Genomic DNA, 24,117 nt, shown 5'->3' with positions numbered 1-24,117 from the left:
GAAGATTATAAAATGCGAGGATTAGTCACAAAGTTTACTTTTTCATCACTGTCATAACTTTGGGCATTTGCTGTATGAGGCAGTGGCTAACAAGGGCTATGTTTTTTTTTCTTAGAACTTCAGCAACACTTCCAAATTCTCCTTTGCTGGAAACAGACATCGAAAACATGTCGAGTTTCTCTATTTTCCTTTTTTAAAAAACTATTACAACTGTAAAACAAGCACCTCTGTAGTCACCATGCTTTCCAACCTCTGCGGCATGTATCATCTCCCTGCCAATCAATAGCTCAAATATTGTTACTCTGACTGGCAGCTTCTGAGAAGAAAAAAAAAATCAGCATATAGACAGGGCCCAACTTTGGAAAAGGTTTACTCTGCAAAAGAAAACAAGCTGATCCAAAATAAGCTAGCGTGTTGATTTTGTGTAGGTAAGAAAGAAGGAAAGCATAACCAGAAGTCAAGAGATGAAGCAGCCAGATACTAGAAATAGATAGTTCATGCTTTTAAGTATCACTGTACTGCTCACACTACCTACACAGATGACCTGATTTGATCACCTGTCCCTCCCTGCCTTCTGCACTCCAGCCAGGTTTCTGTATCAAGAGCTCTCAAAGTATCTTCTCCACCCACATCGGATTCCTCCACGGTTGCTGTCATGGTTCCATCTGCACATGGAAAAGTTTCCAAGGAAAGGAAGGGTTCCTCATCTGCCTTCTGTCATCATTTCTCCATTAAAGTTAGAGCCGGGACGTATCATTTCCCATTCACATACCAGCTCAGTCCTATCTGTATCATATCTAAGTATCTGCTTTCTCCTGAAAGGTAAAATTATATGCCACAGTGCTTTTCAGTTACATCAGACATATGTTGTAATTATATGTACCTTAGGTTTGCAAACACTTTCCCCTCCATTTATTAGTTTCTCCCAAACGTGCTTCTTAAAAAGGCAACTGGTCTTTCTTTTATTGTTCCCTCTTGGACGAGAATCAAAACGTCTTCCAGGAAAAACGAAAGAAGTCCAATTGCCTTTTTAAAAAGCACTTTTAGGATAACTGTGGCCAGTATGATTGAGAATCTCCATAGACATTTATTAGTTTCTCAATCATCCCAACCTCATGACAATTTTAAAAATACTGTACATATATAAGGTGACCCACTTTTTTACAATGAAAAGGAGGACACAAATAAATTGAAGAAAAAATATCGTAAATAAAAGAAACCTTTTATTCATTGCAACAATAATACAGAATATACTATAATATGATAAATGCATAATAAAAACATTTGTAACAATAACATTTTATATTGTAATTATGCTTACATGCAGCGCCCCTGCCCGAGCCGCCCCGCCAGCACTGCTGCCCTGCTGTGTAAAGTGGGCCCCGCAGCTCCCAAAGCACCAGCTGCGCTGGCTCCGACCCGGGGGGCAGCCTGCCATCGACACACCCCACCTGCAGCCGCCCCGCCAGCACCACTGCCCACCCTGCACAGCCCCATGTAGAGCAGGCCCCACGGCTCCCACAGCATGGGGGGGGGGCAGCCGGCCACTGCCGCCCCTCACACCCCCGCCTGCAGCAGCCCTGCTGCTCCTGCCTCTGTTGCCCGCAGCCATTATTGCCCTAGCAGGGCCGAAGATCAAGAGAAAGTTACCGTGGCATTGCCGCTCCAATCTCCTCCAGTAGTTGGTGTAGTTGGGTAGCAGGGAGGGGTGCAAAGTTCCTGCTAATTCGCCTTTGCTGCAGACAACTTACATGTGCAAAGTTTGCCGGCCGCGCTCAGCAGCAATTCCTATTGGCTTTTGAAAGCCAATAGGGGGAGTAACACAGCTCATGCAAAAGTTGAAAAAAAAACCATCAAAAAAAGGTGCCGGAACGCCGTTCTGAGCGTTCTATGAGGAAAAAAAAAAGCCCTGCAGATTAGTCTTCAAATATCGAAAAGGAGGACATGTAGGAGGACACTTTTCTAGGGAGGACAGAACTCACAAAAGGAGGACTGTCCTCCCTAAAGGAGGACAGTTGGTTACCTTAAGTCATATAGAACAAATGTACTAACACATGTATCATACTTTGCTGCAAAATGCAGAGTAACTGCTAACTTATTTCAGTATTTTTAAACTTGGGTGCCAATAGGCTATAATTGCCAGCAGGCCAATATAATCAATATTTATTTATTTATTTAAATGAATATGGCTGCCTGTTGATTTACAAACATTGAAAGAGCAACTACAACTTATGATTCAGGATGTCCAAAGTTAAATCAGTAACCTCAATTTAAAGAAAAAACCCACATCATCAATAGCAACAGAACCTGGGGGTATATGAAATATTGGTGAATTTGTACCATGTCTATGAAAATCCTAATTTATCCACTGAGTATTTGCACTGGCTGGTAAACCATTTCTTTCTCAAGCCATATTTTCTTTTCAGAAAATAGTGGTGTTAGAGATCTGGCTTATGATCCACTTTCTGATGAACCTGATTATGTTTGTGAACATGACTAGGCCTGTGATCTGGATTTTATTGGTTCTTTAGTTGTTTTTTTCTTAGATGCCCTTGTTCTTTTGCTCTGAGCTATCTAGGAGTTTTGCCCTGTGAAAGGCTATATATTTTTATTTCTAGCTGTCAGTCATTCAAGGCAGACCAGATCAGGAAATAGACATCGTAAGAATTACAGGAATGTTACTTTATTGTTGAAGAATATAATTGCAGAATTTTGAGAGCTTGCTACAAGTTTCCTTTGCCCCCTTGGGTATCATAGAGGATCAAAGCTGGATTGTTTTGGCTTTTCCTTCTCATACCTGTCCTTTCCCAAATACTGAGTTTCACTCCCCCCCCCTTAAGAATTCTGCATACTTTAATCTAGATTATTTCCAGGCAGGTAGACCTGCTTAATGTCCATAGCTGAGACCTGCAATCTCATTAATTGACAATCACCTGACCTCGATGTATTTAAGACCTCACTTCCACTTTTGTCATTAAGCAAATTATCTGCAGTCATTAAGTGACCCTAACTTCTGATTTTACTGCCAGTTTCGCCATTGACTCTGCTTGTTGGACGCCAGCTATGAAGCACTCAAATGCCAGTCACATGAGACAGTTGTAAACACTCACCAGTTCCAAAGTTTTTATCCTTCACAACACACAGTTCTTTCTCCTCACAAAACAGTTCTTCCAATAGTATACATCTTTTCCCTATCTCCCCAAAATGAAACTGAAGCTCATCTTTAAATTATTGGAACTTTGGAATTGAGCTGGGAAGAAAGATCAGAGACTGTTCTGTCTAGTAGTCCATTTCAGTCTTTACAGCAATTCTGGATCAGGCCAATCCAACATTTCTTGCTAAAGAACATGAAAAGACAACTACAAACTCTGCCAGTTCTTTTTTTTTTTTCAAATATTTTTATTTTTTAAAACAACAAAACATAACACACATACACATACAGTGTATACTCCTCCTTTTTTTTAACAGCAATTTCGTAACAGTAATCTTCTATTATTTACATTTCCCCCCCTTATTCTTCTTTAAATATAAACTCTGCCAGTTCTTAAAGGTAGATCAGATAATAAGGACAAATAGATGCCCCAAGAGAGACTGGACACCAGTCTTTTTTTTTCCTGTTTATGCTAAACATCCACCACAGGATACTTAATATACTTTGCAGAAATAATGGTTGTTTAAAACGTTATGAGCTATTGATCTCATGAATTCCCTTTTAAGTTGCACATGCATCCAGGTAGACAGAATATATGTGTTGCTCCAGAAGGGGTAATTTTGATTGGAACTAACTTGGCAGTTGAGGACATAGAGACAGTGCTATACATCGGAAAATATTCAATGATAATTGTACATTTAAAATGGCAATTGAATGAGATACCAAGCAGATCTTGAAGTGTCTTTTCCTACAGAAGGGAAGCACCATTTGTAGTCACAATAAATATACTTATATGTTAAGAAGCACTCCTCTTCTGAAAAAAAATAAAATATCAACCAGAGATTTATTATTTCCCCCTTCTTTTCTAATTTACTCTCCTCCAAATCTATCAAGAGGTCACAACAATTAAAATGTTGGCTAAATAAGAAGATTGCATTCATTGTTGGCTAAATAAGAAGATTGCACATGAATGCTACTATGCATGTCTCTCTCTCTCTCTCTCTCTCTCTCTCTCTCTCTCTCTCTCTCTCTCTCTCTCTCTCTCTCTCTCTCTATCTATATATATATATATATATATATATACTATCCAAGCCTTGATGGTGAATGTACTTTTGGTTCATTCATCATTTTAAAAAGCAAAAGCAATTAAACTTGTTTTGTCTTGAATGTGTCAGCAACAGCAATCTTCAATTACTTATTCACACATTACTCATCTGAAAAGACTAAGCCACTTGAATGGGGAAGACCTTCCATCTTAGTCCCACCCACAAAGTTGTGCTGCTCTTTCTGTCATTGCTTGTTGCTGTTGTCATGTATGGTGCCACACCGGAAGTCACCTATACCCTGGAAATTCCTCACTTTAATTGTACAATGTAATCAGGTTCTAAATCACCAGGGAAATTGCCATGATTAAAGATTACGGCTACTTGCTACAGGCGACATGCTGAATACAGAAGGAGCAGCACAACTTTGGGAAAAGGGCTCAACTTTATAGCATTCTTCCAACAGTTTTTACCCAACATAGGCAGAGTTTAATTTCCATCTGATATCAATAGCATGAATGGATTTATTATGAGCATTTAGGTTACGTAAAGAGCAGCTCTTTGAATGGGTAGCAATTATGCTTCAATAGTACTGAAGAAAGGTTCTTTGGGTGCATATTTTTATAAGGTATAATGAACTTATTGTTTTGTAAGTGTATGATTGAAGGCAATAGCAAATAACTCAGATTATGTGCTGATAAACCAGGCATCTGAAGATGGTGAGAGGTTTTAAACAGTTGACTTGATCAGTTTGGGAGGAACAATGTGACCGGGCACCAAATTGGTCTGATAAATTGCCTGGGTCAGTCACAGTTCCTGCCACTGAAGAAGTTCTGACACCATTCATTTATTGCAATCTGTAATTCTGAATCCTTGCTTCAGCAGCTTCAAAACAACTGATTGCTGATTCAGCCCTCAGAGATATTTTAATATAATAAGGTCTGCCACAAAGCCAATCTACCTTTCCATCACTTTGTCTTCATTTTTAGCAGATTGAAGTCTTGAGCTAGTGATCATTAAGCCTGTGCAGAAGTTGTCTGCTTCAGCTTGATATAACACCTTGACCAGAATCATTGCTATGATTCTGACTGAAGGAAGTCCTTTGTTCAGTGCCTGAACAACTGGTTCTCTGAGTGGATGCCACTTCCGGAATTCCGTTCTGAGCCGGGGAGGCCTCCCAGGCACAGAATAGCCCACCGGAAGTGCATTGATGTCACTTCCGGAAGTCCGTTCTGAGCTTTGGAGGCCTGGGGGAGGCCTCCCAGGTTCAGAACGGATTTCCAGAAATGGTGTCCATGCACTTCTGCCAGTTTGTTCTGGGCCTTGCGAAAAAAGGCTAGAGCATCAGCCTGTTCGCTGAAGTCAACAAAAACTTAGCTACCAGTTCTACTGAACCGGTGCGAACTGGCTGAATCCCATCACTGGCTTTGTCTCAAAAAAAAAAATTGCATCTCAAAAAATTAAGATACCTGTATATATTAAACAAATTTAGAAACTAAATCTTTGAGCGATCACTCATCTAGATATTGGAGCAGCCTGATTTGATGCTTGATACTTCATTCTAAGAAAAAAAAATTCATTCTTTCTTTCTTTCTTTCTCTCTCTCTCTCTCTCTCTCTCTCTCTTTCTTTCTTTCTTTCTTTCCCTGCCTTTATTACTTTATAAATAACTAAAGATGGTGAACATATCAAATATTCCTTCCTCCTCCTCTTTTCCCCACAACAACTACCTTGTGAGGTGGGTTGGGCTGGCAGAATGAGACTGGTCAAAGGTCAAAGGTCATCCCATTGGCTTTTGTTTCTAAGGCAGAATTAGAACTCACAATCTTCTGATTTCTAGGCCAATACCTCAGCCACTACACCAAACAGTATTTTTGGTAATATATTCATTTTCACCGCAGTAATTCTTCCTAACATCGATAATTGCAGATTTTTCCATTTTTCCAAGTCAAGTTTTATTTGGTTTAGTATTTTTATATAATTATCTTCTTTTATCATTGAGCATCTTGTGTCAGGTATATTCCCAAGTATTTAACCTTTTTAACTATTTGTAGTTCTATTTTTTTTCTAACAATTGTTTTTTTGTTGTTGTTGTTTATCTGTGAGATTTTAACTATCACTTTGGTCATTTCTCTATTTATCTACAGTCCTGCTATTTCTCCAAACAGTTCTATCTTTTCCAGTAATTTAGGAATCATCTCTAAAGGTTCCTCTAGTCTAGGATAAAAACCAAGTCATCTGCAGATGCTTGCAGTTTATAAATTTCACCTTTTATTTCCAGTCCTTTAATTTCTGAGTCCTGTCTAATATTTCCATCTGTGTATATTTCTTTTAGGAGATGAAGAATAAGTATATGGTTGAGAGCAAATCACATATCTTGAAGCCTGCTGGGGACACTATGTAGCTATCTTGCAAATGAGGGGTCCTTGCACTCTGAACTTGGTTGTTTTCTTGCAGACGTTTCATTACCCAAACTTGATAACATCATCAGTGTTAGCAGTAGCATTAGCACTGGTGATGTTACCTAGTTTGGGTAATGAATCATCTGCAAGAAAACAACCAAACTCAAGACCATTACGGATCCCTCATTTCAACCATGAGCTACAAATATTCTCCTTTATTGGTAATCTTGAAAGCAAACTAAGTCCCACTGGAGAGTTTTTTCCAAGATGGGATGAGTGAACGATGTGTGAACTGGGGCATTGGGTGTGTGTGTGTGTGTATCATGACAGCCAGTTTCTAATTTAAACAAAAAGCATAGAAGTAGAGACTTTATCAGTTCTGAAGCTGGGGAGGGTGGAAAATGAAGAGCTGTTTTTTTCAAGGATAGTAAAGAACAGGAGGCTTTTGTTTTTCTGGTTTGTTTTTAATATTTACAATGCTTTAACCGTGGCTTGTTATATGACGGATGGAGGTATACAGGGCAGGAGAGGCATGCTAAAAGCATTGTATAGTATGAGAAGCAAAGCAAATTGCAAGTGCGATTGATTTGCGTTTCCTATGTTGGATGATTCTCCATAACTTCTCAAAAGAAAGATTTGCAAGCCCCTGGCATGGGGGTGGGGGGTGGGGAGAGATAATTTTAGTTCATCCTTCTGGTTTTCTCTGCTTATGATTATGTCCACAATAGCTTCTAATCTTTTTTTAATTTATGTGAGGGCCAGATTCCTATTAAGATACTGGGCTAGGAAATGAATACACGGATGTTTCAATCATGCTGCATCAGATGTTTTTGTTCCTCTGTGCTACACTGATAATACGAAGCTTGTTTTTTCAGTTAGTTTTTTCCAGTTTCAGCAAGGTGTTTCGAGAAATGAAGATTAAAATACAAATGTCTAAGTGGTTTGGAGATCTTAGTAAGCCAATGGCTACTGAAGTAAATACTTATTACCATTAGAAGAAAAGGAACACCTTAGAAGAAAAGGAACACAGTCATGCCCAAAGGTTTCCTAATATCACCAAGTGATGATATAAATGCTCTTCGAAGCTTATAAACCCAGCATATCCTTTCTGGCTCAGTTGTTACCTTTAAGGGTTTGGCTTATTAAATGGCGATTCCACGTCAATGAACAATACTTATTTCTTCTGCCTTTGCAATGTGAATATAATTCCATATGTTTCAAATCAGTTCATAAAGACAGATCACATCTGCTTAACAGCCCTTTTCCTGTGGTAGACAATTGTACAGCCTTCTCCACTGTAGTTATGTTATATGAGTTGAAAGGCAAAATAGAATTGACAGACTGGGCTGACAGACATATAAGATGGCATACTTTAAATATCTATTTGTAACCTAACATGCCTCTTACATCATGCGAAGAGAATTCTTGAGCTGAATTAACACACAAACAGTAATTCAGGTGGTGGCATGCATGCATATGTAGTTCTTTGTGTATTGTACTATCTTTTCTCCTAGACAAAACAGGTCTGACCAAGGATAAAAATCTGGAATCAGTGTTTTATAAATCTGTGTAGACAAACAAACAAACATAACTTGAATAAATTGTATAAGGGCTATCATTTGTAGTCAAGGATGTCTCTTATCTCCTCCTACATTGAATAAGTCAAATCTTTGACTTATCAGATAATTATAAGATGTTCAAGGTATTAAATTAAACATACTGTTACTATATTTGGTCTTTTAATAGTTATCTAAGTCCTATCCCTAAATTTGTGGGGACTGTATAGCAATTTGGTAAATATTCTGTATGTTTAATAAATTGGAAAAATCTAATATTTGCCCACTGGCCACCAAGCTTTTATGGAATTATGTAAAATGGGATTTTTACATAATTTATTCAAATTATGTTAATTCTTTGATTATGATTATTTCTAAGAAAATGTTTTTTCTGATAGATGTGAATATTTCAAATTGTATAATCTAGGTTAATAATGATATTATTATATGATTGAAAATATATATGAACCTATAAGGAAAAAATTAAATAGAACAATACATATCACCTTAAGGGTTTAAAAATATATTCTTATATAGGTATCCTTAACATGTGGCCAGAACTGATACCGGAACTTTCATCACGAAGTAATTTTATGTCATTTTTTGCTACAGTCGTTAAGAGAATAACAACCGTTAAGTGAATATGACTTCCTTCATTGATTTTGTTTGTTGGAAGCTGGCTGGGAAGATTGCAAATGGCAATCATCAAACCCCTGGATGCTGCAACAATTGTAAATACCTGCTGGTTACCAAACACCCAAATTGTGATCAAATGACCAGGGGACATGGCAACAGTTATAAGTGCGAGGACCAATCGTAAGTCACCTTTTTTCAGCAACATCGTAACTTTGAACGGTCACTAAACAAATGGTTGTAAGTTGAGGTCTACCTGTATATCTTGAACAAATTGATACAAACTAATTGACAAGTTTTTATGAAAGGATCGAACTGCAACCCTCTCAAAGCTGAAGCCTTCTTATGAAAATTGGGATTTCAATGTTCCTAATTTTCAGGCATTTTTGTTATCTTGTGTAATTATAATGGAAGGAAAACTGTATTGATTATACACCATTATAGGATAATGAATAACTGGGCCTAATCTACAACCACATGTTATCCAAGGCAGATACATGGGTTCACGGGAACATGATTTGACATACATTTTAGAAGTGGAGCAGAAAAGATCACTGGTCACTGTAAGGTTAATAAAGGAGAATGTCATCCATTTCTGTCCTTCAAAAATAATTGTCTGTTCATTTTGACCACAAACAACTGGGTAGAGCAAATAAGCCATTAATAGGAACTCAATGGATTTCTTTAATTGAAAGTGCTCAAACATATTTGGATAATATTGGGTTCCCATGAGAAATGGACCTTTTAAAATAGTCCTTATTTAAAAATGGCAAGTATGATTCTACATTATTATTGTTGTTGTTGTTAAATTTTATTTGCCGCCTATCTCGCCATGGGGCCACTCTAGGTGGCTCATAACCATACAAAATGAAGAAATAAAAAAGGAAGTTTAAACAAAGCAAAAGTAAAATAATAGAGCAATAAAATGAACAAGGAAAAAGAAAAGAATACATAGATGTGACTAGTAAAAAAAAGATGGCTGTGTGGGGAGCAGAGAATGGGGGCGGAGGAGTGGAGCCTGCTGTCAATCTAGCAGCCACCTCCAGAGGGCAACTCCCCCCCACTGGATCACCAGGCCAACTGATAGAGCCAGATCTTTACATACTGAATATGGTACCTTTAAAAACTTTTGTAAAGTCTCTATTGGTCATTAATGTACATAACAGCTTTTAGAATCCAATCTGGGATGAAGGTATCTTCAGAACCCCTTTCCCTCATGCACACTTGCCTGCTGTGGTACTTTAGATCTGCAGTCATGTTCTGCCTCCCATTTTCAGATACAGAGGTGACCCAGGGACTGTTTTTTTGGGTTGCAGCTGCATTCCAATGTGTTTTTAAACCCTTTTGATCTTTGAAAATATGGAATACAGTTTATTTGCCTTGTCTGAACTAATTTAGGTTCCTTCTGTTTACTATGTAATTATGTCTCTGGTTTGTGCAGCTCTTTACCGTATTTCCTTTACAGTGTTTTTGTTATTGCTTTTGTTTTTGTTATTGCTATGGAGGCGCTTTTAAGGATGGAAACTAGGCAGGCTATAAATGGTTCTGTATGAATATATCGGTACCTCCTAATAAATAATTAAGTGCTATGATATAGCTTCAATTATATATTCTTGTTACACCCATATCTGAGAGGTACAGAGAGAAAATAGCATGTAATGCTGTATCACATTTTACAATCCATGAAACGCAAAGAAGCAAGAATCACTAGTGTAATCTCTACAATGAAGAATATATTTATGCATCACTAATAAATGAGAGAAAATGTTTTATGAAAGCCACTGTTTAAATAAAAAAGAGCAAGAAAGAAAGAACAGTTTCTTTCTTGTCAAACATTTGTTTGAAATGGTATAGGCCATCCTGCTTGAGCAGGGGGTTGGACTAGAAGATCTTCAAGGTCTCTTCCAATTCTGTTATTTTGTTCTGTTACTCTGATACCCTCAATGTAATGTAATAAATACTATGGACTTGGAATCCATTTTCCAGTTAGATGATGTTGTTGATGATGATGATGAATTAAATTTATACGCTGACCGAATTCCAATGACCCTGGAAATAAAAATGGTAAAAACAGAAAAAAACACAACAATAGAGAATAATGAAGAGTAAAGATGGTGACGAAAACAGCTGGGAACAAAAAGAAACAAACTCATAGTCCAAAGGTGTGTGTGGGGGGAGATTCACTTGCCCTCACCAAAGCTTGGGCCCTTCTTAACAACAGCAGGGGGGAGGGTCACCTGGATCTCAGGGGAACCTCACCCAGAGAACAGACTATGTGTCAGCCCTTTGAGGTAATCCATATAAGAAGCACCAACTACGAGTACTAAAGCTACCTATATTGTAAGGTTATAATAACAGAATCTTGCAAATCTGAAAGGATAGCTCTTCTTCCTTTCCCTTTACAATCCAAGACACTAGGGAAGGTCCTTTCTGATAGGTCTAACACTGGGGTGTCAAACTCACAAGTCACGTGACGTGTCACAACGTATCGTGACTTTTTTTCCATTGCCGGCAATGGGGTGGGTATGGTTTTGCCATGACACATACAGCTCACGGGCCGGCAGTTTGGTCTAACATTTCCGCATTCCTTCTGTGGGCTAAGCTGCCTCTTATCTCAATGTTGCCTAACCTCTTCCTCCTCCTCTTCCTGTCTCTCAAGGACATTCTCACAGATTATTATATCATGCTGCGAAGAAGGCATGCTTCCAGGGTCTCAACAGGTGACATTATTTATTCAAAGGAACCTAAAGCATACCAAACCTGCTGCATCCAATTGTCCAGACAGATTCTATGGGAGACAGGTGGTCCCACAAGTAACTAGGCCCTACGCTTCCAGCACCTTTAAATTGCACCTGGAAGCAAACTGGCAACTGGTGCAGCTTCTGAAGCAGAGGAATACATGAGCATACTAAAGCATGCCCATTACTGCCTGCACACGGCATTCTGGACCAACTGAAGTTGGATGGACCTCAAGGGCAGCCTTGTGTAGAGCATGATGCTGTAGTCAAGTCATAAGGGTGACCGGTGTATGAGTGATGGTCTGACGGACACAGTTTACTGTTGATGGTATTGTCTTTTAAACAGGGAAGTGAACATGATCTTTTTTAGTTCAGTGCAAGACTTTCTGAACTGCAGTTTAACATGTCTGAGGGCCAATGAACTCACTGTTATGCTGGGAGTTCTCTCCTGCAGGACATTATTGCTTATGTTAAGTAAAAGCGAAATAGATTTGTTTCAGGCTTATTTTGTACTTACTGACTTATTCGGTATCTTTAGATCAGTTTAGCTTAAAGTCACTACTTCTAATTCAGACGGATTCAACGGTACTATTATTGCTCTTGCAGACTGACATGTGTTGGGTCAATTGTTCAAGAATGCAATCAACAGCCCAGCCCATTAGTCTCCAGCATCATCAAGCATTTTCCATTACATAAGGACCCATTTGTTTCCTGTTGTGATGAGCAGTTATTGTTCACCATCTGCATAAAATTATGTCTAGTAGAGTTCTAAGTGTCTATATATGAAGAGAAATAACAGAACTTCCATTGAGGTGACAGATAGCTCATTTTGAATGTGACTAAGAGATTTACATGGGTAGCTAGTTGATGTGAGCTTCACAAACTCACAGATTTAAGGATGGTGTTTCTTGGATTATCTGACATGGGGCACTAGATTGTTATGCCTACATGTTTGCAAATACACAAATATTACAAAATGCCATAATTCTTTAGTGATTTCAAAGGGAATAGATTTAGATAAATTTTGTGGCTCAGAAATGTCTTGGATAAGGCTTATGATATTTTGTTCAAACAATCTGCAAGGAAATAGAATACCATTAAAATACATTCCTTGAATTTAAAAAAAAGAATAGTTATGTATGGAAGGATAGGGAAGGGAAGAAAACCAGCAATAGAATTAGCATATTTATATATTTAACCACAATTTATTGGCTAAAATAGGCTGTTTTTGCATGAATATCTTCAAGTACTGTATAGTCCTGAATGTCACAGTCCTATAAATGCTGAAAGGACTATCCATTGTTATAACTGTTATCATCCAAAGCTACATCTCTTTCACTTGTCCAGATTATTGAGTAACTCCTAGAAAATCTCACAGTTCCATTGATCCCAAATTAACCAATTCATAGAAGTCTCAGATTTCCTTTGTCATATCAGTTCTCTTGATACCTGATGAAACTGGGAATGTGTCTCTGCACAGATAGTCATTTGCAAAGAAAAGGAAAGAGGGAAATGTCTTTGATCCTTTGAATGATCCTGCAAAAGGATTATTTTAGGGAGGAGCCCCCTTTTTTTCACATACAGGAAGGAATATGATAGACTTCTTAATCATTGGGTTAGCTTTGGCTTCAGGGCTGAGTCATGTGTTGAAATGTAAATTTGGGATTAACAAAGCCTATTAATCCACTCATTCAGAAACACTATATCATCCTTATTGATGATAGCGAAGCGCTTTGAACTCTCAGAAACATGAGGCAGCCCATTGGAAATCCTAGCAAGAAAACCATAATCTGATTGTTTTCAATATACACAGTAGCTAGTGGTGCTAAAAAACAGATGCCATTGCCATAAACTGCATAATGAATATTAATAATAAGTTCCTCTGAGGCAGAGAAGAGGCTCAAATATTTAAAATTTTCTGATACAGCCAGAAGACGTATCTGCCCTAAGCCTCACCCAGCTTGTTCATAATGTCACAGCACAAAGGAATGCACAGCTCCAACACCTTTGTAGATCACTTTGTGATGTGATGATACTCTCAATGATACACACGGTCTAGTGCAGGGAGTGATGTCAATTTTTAAAATTTCATCAGGGCTGGCCCACCTATGAGACAAGTGCCTCAGGTGATGGATGTTGGGCAGTAGTGGCAGCTGTTCCAAGCTACTTCTAAAATCCTTCTTAGATACCAAAGTTGCTTTCTTTGAATTGAGATAAATATGATAATCCAGTCAAATTCTTTTTGTGCTGAAATGGAAGATACTTCAAATTATCTTGTGCCAGTCCTGAATGCACTGTATTTTAGCTTTAATCTTAAAAAAAAAAAAAGGGAATTCAGTATTAGCACTCCGGTTGCTTTTTTGATGGGGTAAATGTTCTATTTTCACCCCTTGTTTGTTTCTGAAAATGGGTGTTTCCGCAGGATCTATTTCTAATCATAGTTCACAAGGTCTGGGACACAACTCACAGAAGCATGTCAAAAGATGATATCTTGATATATAATCAAAGGATTATAGAAAGAGAAATTTCCTGACAGAAAATTAATCAATGGAATGACTTGCCTCCAGAAGTTGTGGGTGCGGCCAGCAATGGGGGAAAAGTCATGATACGTCGCGCGACATCACGTGAGGTGGCGAGTTTGACATGCCTGGTATAGGGTTTCCTGCTTGAGTAGGCATTTGGATTAGAAGACCTCCAAGGTCCCTTCCAACCTTCTTATATATTTCAAAAACATTGAATATTACACAAAATCCAACCCAAACTCTTGTGCTGACAATGGGAAGCTAGATTCCTTTATGTATTAACAATATACAGGACAGACTCAAGACATTTGCATGCTTGACACAGAACTATATTTGACACTCCCATCCCTCATGTGAATTTTGTTCTTATAGATTTTTTTTGGTACATGGTTTTATGTTGTTTTTCTTGGGTTCAATTGTTGCATAGTTTTGCTAATTAAAAATAGTCTATATTCCATATGTGAGTTTCTCAGAGCCATGTACTGAGATGGGTACCTCTATAATTTTGATTAATAACTAAATAATAAGTCTATGTCCATAGTACCTAAAATTAATCACGCACACAAAAATGCTTCTTCCCATTTCTTTTTGCAGCAAAACCCCACAAAACAATAAATTAACAAGGAATCTGGCTCTCATTCCTGATATACCAGCTCAGGTGCTCAAGAAGTGACCACACTTGCTTGAGCAGTAACATCTCCCATTCTCTCAAGTAGGCTAAAATATCATTTCACACCATCTCTGCCAAGTTATGTGGAATAGAATGGCTTTCCCTCTTTTCATGAAGGCCTCCATAGCTCTTTAAATCTGAGCACTGCTACTCCCATGGATGTTGACGAAGGCTAGACAACTACTGTATGTATGCAGCTTCCATTAGCCTATTGGTTTCCCCATGGATTTCCTGTATTTAGCTAATCCCAAAATAGATTGGAATTTAGGTGGTCACTAAGAGTGGACCACATATCTGATGGCATAAAATCAATGTGCTTTAAGGACTAACTTCAATTACTACAGTTGCAGTTAACCTGCAACTTTAATTCTAAACTTGGCAGCAAATAAAGATCTTTCTTGGGGGGAAGGGCATTTTAAAAATAACTTCAATATTTTAGAACTGAAACACTGTTTTGTGACTACTTTATCATGTCATATTACATTGAACATAAAACTTCCTTTTTAACCTGACTTTGTACGGTACTCTAGATAGGTTTTTATGTACAATTTAAAATAAATTGTAAAAAGCTAAATAACAATTGCTAAAATAACAATTATAAGCTATAGAGTTTTGTTTGGGGTGATGCAAAATACAATACAGTATTTAATTCGTCCATCTTTGGGGTATATTGCCTAAAAACTTATTTCCAGATTTTTACATTGCATTAAATATAACTTTGAAGCTGCTCCGGGCCTTCTCCTCTTCTCTATTTGCATTCTGATTCATGAAATGGTTTAAAATTGTTATCTTCAAGTTAAAAGGTAAAAAATGCAAGGAATAGAAATTAACCCTATTCTTTTTTCTGACAGCAAAAACACCATCAGATCTGGTAGGAGGGGCATGTTATAAACCCCATCTCTTAAAGCAGCGGTTCTCAACCTGTGGGTCGGGACCCCATTTGGGGTCGAATGACCATTTCACGGGGGTCGCCAAACAACGCAGTCCGCCATTTTTCCCCTTTTCCTTAGCTGTGCTACTCCCTTTTATTCTATTGGCTTTTGAAAGCCAATAAAATAGACTCTCTTGAATAGAGTCTAATTCTATTGGCTTTCAAAAGCCAATAGGAATTGTCCAGGCTGTCTCTGCCCTGCTGAGCCCGCCAAAAGTCCCATTCTGCAAACGGTGCTGCAAGTTGTCTGCAGCAAAGGCGAACTGTCTGGAAGTTTCCACCCCTCCCTGCTGAGCAACTACTAAAAATGTAAGTAAAAGAGGGCCAGGGGTGGGAGGTGGGAGGCCGGCGGGCGCAGGGAGGGTTTCTGGCGCGCGTGGGGCCTGGCGGGTGCCTTACCTCACTTGGGCTGGGCCAGCCGGTGGTCAGCCTGTGCCATCTCTGCTGCTTGCCAGCTACGCCTCAGCCAGCGCAGGGGGCGGCACCACGCATGCGCGGCGCTCCCGGTCAGGGAAAGTCCTCAACTTACGACCGGTTGGGTAGTCCTCGACTTACGACCGGTTGGGGGTCGCGGCATTAAAAAGTTGAGAACCACTGTCTTAAAGGCTGGCAGGACCCAAGAAGAAAGTGTATCTATTCTTTTAAACATCATCCCCCTCTCTGCCAGGGATTAGGATACTCCCAATCCTGTTGGCCTTTTGTAGAGGGTTCCATGTCACCAATTATGACGGTGGAAACATATGAGAGAGTCCATGAGATTATTCGTTGCTTGTGGTTTTTATCTTAGCTGACTACTGTATGCTACTGTTATGTTTTTAACTGTTCTTCGCTACCCAGAGTCATGAGGTTAAGATGGATAGCCATATAAAATAAAATAATAAAATAAATAAATAAATCCATGTGCAAAATGGGTGCATGTCTATAAGAATTTGTCTTTGTGTTAATTATCTGAGATACTTTGCTTCAGCTTGCTTTCCACGAGCAATACAAATCCCTTGCTTCATTCATTTTAATCTAATGAGTTTCAATTCAAGAGATTTAACTTCAGAAAAAAGCATGAGTCATAAACAATTGAAATGGCTCTTGCCACACAGGGATGAAGGATGTTCCATCCTAATTTTCTAGGAGTTGCCAACACTGATTGGCTGGCTGCCTTTCTCCACCCTGGTTGTGATTGGTAGATCCTGTCACTTCTGTGTTGCTTTCTTTGCCATCCTTACCTCAGGCTCTGGCACTCCAGGGCTGCACACTGACCACAAGGCTTGCTGCCTGCTGATCAGGATTCCAGAAACAAGGTGTGTTGGGTGGAATCATTGGGATGAGAGTGGCAAGAGACCCAGTTTCATTGGTTGGCTTTAGTTTCATAAAATGGCATGTTGCTTGTTGGATATCTGCAATGATTTTATTCCAGAAGGTTTGCAAATTTGTAATTGAACGGAGAATCAGAGGCCTAAACATTGCATTCAGATCAATGTGAAGAAACTTGGGTTAAATCATGGTGATATTTGAAAAGTTTCTTTTCTGAAACTTTTGGGGAGTTCATTCATAGAGGTGAAAATATTCATAGCTGGGCCTCCTACACCGGAATATATTAATTACTTTGCATGTACAAGGTCAGGCTAAATTACAAGTGGGTGCGTGTTTAGAATAGATATTTGATAGTAGAAAAGGTAAGGGCAAGAAGATATATATAGTTCTAAAAGTTATAAAATGAAAGGTAAATACATGGCATGTTTCCTATTCATATTTGTTGCCTCTCTCAAGTGTTTAAAAAATAATGCCTGTATTTTGTTCCCAGCCTCATCCATTTAAAGAGTGCATGGGAAAAAGTATTTCATATTTTTGATTTGTCAGTTCTTCTTTTCAGGTCTAAATCAAGAATTCAATAATACTGTAGCTTACAAGCATCATGTGTAATTCTGTGCAAAAATTCTTCTTTGTGCAAATTCTTATTTTCATAGGAATTGTATTGTCCTAAGAGAGTCGTCTCTGCAGTCTAGGAACTTCTTTATAATTACAGCTATGTGAAGCTTTTCATACAAGAGAGAACCTTTACACAATTCCTTTTGTATGTGCAAATAAATGAGAATTCAGAGTTCTCATTTGATGCAGCCTTTGCAGCTAACTTTAGCAAGCTCAGCTAGTTTAGCTATTTTAGCAGTCTTAGTACTATCGACAGAAAATATAAGGTGAGAGAATATTTTATTTATTTATTAAATTTACATGCCATCAATCTCACTGTCACTGGGTAGACAATATATTGGATGGCTAGATGCTTCAATATTTTTTATTACTGTTAATGTTCCATTCAGGTCTCCTTGATGTGAAAAAGAAATCTTTTTTTTTAAAAAAAAATAAGATTATTGAATTTTCTTTGCTTGTAGTATCTAAATAAGGCAAAGTTCTTCCTTGTTTTTAGCCATCCTCAATCTAGTGGCTTCCAGATGTGTGCGACATACTTCTCCAAAATTTTCCACCACTGTATTTATTGGTAATAAGTTACTGACATCAGTGAGGTGGTTTGATCTAAGTGTATAGAGATGTGGAAACGGAACAGGAGCTGCTATAGCTTAAAAAAAAGGCAAAAAGAGTGTTTTTCAATGTGTAATTATGTGTGTATATGCTTGTCTATAACTAAGCAAATGAAAAAGAGAAAGGAATGACTGTGTAAATTAAATATAGAGCTACAATTTGGGGGGCAACAATATTTGTGCGGTGATAAATTTCTCTGAGGTAAATCAATTAGAAACATGGCAAAACTTTAACTTCTAGGCATTTTTTTTACAGACTGGCTGTGAGGAGAAAAGGACAAGAAGAAGCTGGACTTCTCAGAAAATGTAAGATTTTGAGGATTTATTAGTATGGGTCTTGAAGATGGCACAATAATCTTTTACTGTAAAATCTGTTGCAAACATCTTCATTAGCTTTCTACAGATGGTCTTTTGATAAATGTACAGGTCTGTGCAATATTCAAATCTTGAATATCTACAACTACATGTTATAGAGATAATTGTTCTGTTTGTGATTTAGATTATAACAAACTTATGTTCTTGCTGCGTAGGATTCCATACAGTAATGTCAATGGACATTCTCTTTAATTGACTTTTCCTTCCATTGTTTTGGATCATCTAGCTAGACAATTACTGTTTTCTTAAACTAGTGCATCATGACATATGCAAGAACAATTGCATTGAACCTCTCCCTGCTTAATGCCCTACCATTCCTATGGTTGATATCCTCACAGATCTATGCAGAAATTTGCATATGCCACTTCTTATATAAAATCCAACACCTGAAGTCGTGGTGTTTATTTTATTGAGAAAATTGGGTGTGCCATCTTGCTAGGTTTGATGCATTTAAGCAGTGTCTAAACTTCTCATGCCCATTAAAAGGACGAGGTCAAGTAGAACAATACATTCTTGTTTTTTTTCCATTGAATGCAGAACTATAATGTTATCTAATTTGATGTACCACAGGCTCCTTTCACACATAGGGCCTAGGCAGTCAGATGGGCTCCCATTCAACAGGGAGCTAATTATAATTTCCAAATAAACGATTCCATATAACAGGTGCCCATATCCTTCCTTTCATATTGCGTTAAAGCACACATATTTTATTTGCACATATAAAGCAACTTAGAAAATAACGAGGATTATTTTTGAGATGGAGTTAGGATTGCTTTTAATTTTGTCCCTTTTCTCTCTAGAAAGTAACATTTTCGGGGTGGAATAATTGTTAAACTCTTATGTCTCAAGTCACCTTGCTATTATGCTACATTTTGGGGAAAAAAAGAGAGAAATATATTACAGCGCTTCTATTATGAGTCAGAAAGAAAGATCTGAATAACAAGAGACAAACTCATATTAAATCATTGTTTATCGCAGCATGTAATAGATCAGCTCCCACTGCTATACTTAAATTTTAATTAGAGGCAGGCCAAGTCAATATCTCTGCAGGAAAGTGAGCAACCACACCTACTGCACTGATACTTGAATAAACACAAGCAAAAACTCCCACGTGAGTGCCATTTCTCCTGGCAACCTCAGGTGAAACAAACTCTGTTCTTCCCACTCCTGATAAGAATGATTGTTCCTACAACCATCTGATTGCTCATTCCCTTGTATTGACTGTACTACGGTACCTGTAAAGCCTAAGCAACTCTTCCTGGGTTCTACCCATGGTGTAATTTTAATTCCTGAGTCAGAATTTTCACAATCTCTGCATCTAATTACTGACAGTGGTTTGTTGTGTCCTCGGTTTCTGTTCACATACTTAGAAATGCAGTACTGGAATCTCTTCTGGAAATTTGTAGTAACCTATTGATCTTGTTTGCTAAGGGCTTCTCAGCTGAAATAGAAAGTTGGGAATTTGAGCGGAAACTAAATGAATCCATTGATATATTTAGTCTTTACTTTCAACTCTGATTGGGCAGTTTTTCCAGATTTTCTAGTGGCTAGAGATTGGCTCTGGGAACTTACACATGTAAGACATGTGCTTCTACTTAGCTGTGGTGATGCTATGGGGTGGGGGAGGAGGGGATTGAAGTAAATGATAGATTTCTCTTTTTTAATAGTTTTTATTATTTTTTTAAAATTACAATCTTTAAAGCTTAGTAAACAACATGTTTTCTGGGTTCATATATTGAACATTAACTTCTTCAATATAAATCTATTCAGTACTGCACAATCCAGTATTTTTTCCTTGATCTTCCTTTCTTCCCCATATTTTTTCCCTTTCCTCCTCATTAAACAATTTTTAGTACTATTGATGTATGCAAAATTAGGTATAGACATCTTCATCATATTTTACTAATATATAAGAAGTAACAATAATATCAATTCATAAGTCAATATCCTGTTTTTGTGCTCCTATTAAAGTTTGATTTCCCATCAATATTTAAAGTATCTTTGTCAGTTATGATTTTCTCAATACTAATTACATTTATATAGCTAAAAAAATTTATTCATATCAATCGTCCTCTTATTTTCAAATTTTCCATATCAAAAGAAGAAAAAATGCTATTTAATTTTAAATCATATCTTCCATTATAAAAATCTAGTTATATCTAAGGGTCATCCGTTCCTTTAGTCATATTCAAACAAGTATATTAAACAGATAGTGCCCCCTCTGATAGATCAGTTCCTCTGTTTTTTAAGTCATAACTCTTTCTTTCTTTCTTTCTTTCTTTCTTTCTTTCTTTCTTTCTTTCTTTCTTTCTTTCTTTCTTTCTTTCTTTCTTTCTTTCTTTCTTTGTCAAGCAGCTTTCCAGGCCAGGCAATTAAAGCGCCCAAGAATTTTCTTTCTATTTTTGTGCAAGCTGCTTGGCATGAGAAAGACAATTTAGGTAGAGTATTTTTGGGGGGAAACTCCGCCCATCCACATTCCCTAGACATTTCTCCTGCCCGCTCTATGTTCCATTTTCTAGAATCTTCTTCCTTGTCATCAGGTGTATTTTGGAGAAAGGAGTAAAGGGTCTTTTGTATTTTCATTGTTATAGGTATTTTGTTTGTGTATGGCAGTCCATATTTCCCTTCTCCTAGTAAAGGACAGGTTTCTCATGGTCCCTCACAGATACACTAGGTCAAGGGTAGGCAACCTTGGCTCTTTTATGACTCGTGGACTTCAACTCCCAGAATTGAATTTCTGCTGGCTCAGGAATTCTGGGAGTTGAAGTCCACGAGTCATAAAAGAGCCAAGGTTGCCTACCCCTGCACTAGGTAAAAATGGAGTCTGATCTTACATTGATTGATTGGTTTGTTAACTCCTATGCACAGTGGTTTTTTTTGGGGGGGGGGGTAAAAAAAAAAAAGGTGCCGGAACTCACACACGTCATACAACCCGCCTTGCCTACCCTAAAAGGTTCCATCCAAAAAAGGTGCCGGAACTCCGTTCTGGGCGTTCTATGAGAAAAAAAGCTCTGCCTATGCAGATCTCTTTGGTTTCTACTAATTGGCTCACAAACAAGATTTCTTTTTTCAGTGTAAATTTAATCCAGAAATCACCCAACTGATAAGACCACTGCATGGAATGCACATCATATAGAAAAGATTGTTGTGTATTTATGATGCAATCTGTTGGTTCATCTTCAAGGTTTGAAGGTGCTACTGTAATATCAGGCTCTGATTAGCAATATTTAATAGCAAAAAAATTAAGGTTACAGCCCAAGCATTCCAGTGAGTATTCCACTTTCAAATGAAAAAAAACCTCTATGTAGGCAATCTAAAAAGTGGCAAAACTCATGGACTAGTCTTACAATTTTTGATTCAAGGTTTTGTTTGTGTTTTTTGTGAAGGTGGGGATATTTTGCATCAGTTGATTTTTTGGGTAACTGCTGTTAGACTTTATCAGGATACATTACTTTTGCATGTATCTTGGATGCTTTTGAAACGTGTGTGACCATTATTGTTCCTTACTGGATGGACTATATCTGTGGTGGCGAACCTATGGCATGCATGCCACAGGTGGCACACAGAGCCCTCTCGGTGGGCACGCGCACCATTGCGCCAATCCTAGGCCTTCAGCTGGGTTTTATAAAACTGTTTTGCTTTAGGCCTCCGCCACCATGTGCAAAAAAAAAAAAGTTTCAATCGATCAATTTCAACTTCTTGCAGGAAAAAAAAAGATCTCGCATAGTAGGAATTGATTGATTGAACTTTTTAGTCCCACCCAGTCTGCTGCTACCATGCAGCCACGCCCACCCAATGGGCCATGCCCACCCAGCACCCGATGATACATAAGTGGGTTTTGGGTTGCAGTTTGGGCACTTGGTCTCTAAAAGGTTCACCATTACTGGATTATATATTAGAATTCTAATAAATCTCACTAGAATAACCAAATAGCTGCACTAGATAGAAAAGGGCCCACTTCACAAATTATTTACAAGTGCCAAACCAGAAGTAACTTATATTTGTATACTTCAGAAATCACCAGGGCTATATGAAGCATTAGAAAAAGGAGATTGGCAACATGGGTGAATCTATATGGAACATCCTTCTTCAAATTAATGAAGCACTTTGTCTTTTTTCCAAGTCTGCATAAGTTGCTCCTAACTTTATGAGTCTAGGCACACTTGGAGAGATACCGGTAGCTGGGAAGCAGCTTCTGAAGCAGTTCTGTGAGCCTGAGAAAAATGTGGCTGCCTAAATGATTCAAAGGGAGGCGGCTAGGAAAGTCACAGTAAATTAACCCATTAAACTTTAGATGTGAAGAGTGTTTCACAGGATTGCTAAAATCAAGGGAACAAAAATTCTGCATTCTAATTTCATAGAAGCCAACTGTAGTTGCACGTCTCCCATTCCACTTCACAAAATGTCTCACTGTTGAAAGTGTACTAGTAGAATAGAATCTGGGCTTTAGCAGACAGAATTTCAAGTTTAGGTCTATGTCTTTTTTTTATGACTGTTTACCATGCAGATTATATGGTGTATTGGCAGACCTCACTGAAGAGAAATGTAGAAATCTTATGGAGATGTGTATCTACTGAATGCAACAACATGTTAAGCAAATGCTCTAAAAATGGTATTGATATTTTCATAGCAACTTTTGCAAAAGTATCCAGTACTGAAGCAATATTTAAAATGTTGACAATAGCAAAATGTTTTCTTATTTTTGTAGAAATAAGAAAAAGGCCAAATTCTTTAATGAAAGCTAAGACATTATAAATGTCACCATTTAGATTGCATGAGGACTAGGACACTTTTTCTTCTTCTCTGATTTCTGCCTTACACAGCTTGTCTCCTATTGCAGTCTTCTCTATACAGTGTATTTTCTTACAAGACTCAAGTGTACCTCACTTTTTTTCTATGAGCCAAAGCATATTAAATGAAGATTTAATGGATTACTAATACTTCCCTTCAGAGATGCTGTGTGTCAATTGTATCTGTCTCTTCTGAATAGTTTTTTTAAGTTTAAGAGCCAGTTTGGTCTAATTCAGGGGGTAGGCAACCTTGGCTCTTTTATGACTCATAGATTTCAACTCCCAGAATTCCTGAGTCAGCTATGATGGCTCAGGAATTCTGGGAGTTGAAGTCCATGAGTCATAAAAGAGACAAGGTTGCCTACCCCTGGTCTAATGGATAAGGCACCAGGCTAGAAACGGGAGACTGAGTTCTAGTCCTGCCTTAGGCAGGAAAGCCAGGTGGATAACTTTGGGCCAGACACTCTCTCAGCCCACCTCACCTCACAGAGTTGTTGTGGGGAAAATAAGAAGAGGAAAGACTATTCAGTATGTTTGCCGCCTTGCATTATCTATACAAATAATAAAGGCAAGATCTGATCAGGAAAAGAAATTGTGGGGAAGGGATAGTGAATGTTACCTCCGTGCCAGCTCTTAGCATGTTGTATGTGACTATTCTATTAATGGACAGAGCATTTCCATTGAGAAAAGGATCAGTTTGGATCCGATCCTCCCCTTTTTTGTTGCATTGAATATGGGTGTTTCATTAAGTCAATAGATGATATGCAATACTTCAA

General features: G+C 38.0%; 1 protein-coding gene across 1 annotated transcript in view; it reads left to right on the top strand.

The window, feature by feature from the left end:
- The first annotated feature begins 16,846 nt into the window (after nt 1–16,846).
- LOC120310275 (hornerin-like) overlaps nt 16,847–24,117 on the top strand; it is a 95,461-nt gene continuing 88,190 nt past the window's right edge. The window contains exons 1-2 of the mRNA XM_039348527.1: nt 16,847–16,940; nt 18,433–18,482. The gene's annotated coding sequence lies outside the window, so the exon portion shown is untranslated. The remainder of the gene's footprint in view (nt 16,941–18,432; nt 18,483–24,117) is intronic.

This window comes from Crotalus tigris, unplaced genomic scaffold (genome assembly GCF_016545835.1).
Source record: "Crotalus tigris isolate CLP2741 ecotype Arizona unplaced genomic scaffold, ASM1654583v1 scf7180000018155.2402879, whole genome shotgun sequence".
NCBI lineage: Eukaryota > Metazoa > Chordata > Lepidosauria > Squamata > Viperidae > Crotalus > Crotalus tigris.
The sequence above is the reverse complement of the archived record's forward strand: the minus strand, read 5'-3'. Positions and strand labels throughout refer to the sequence as shown.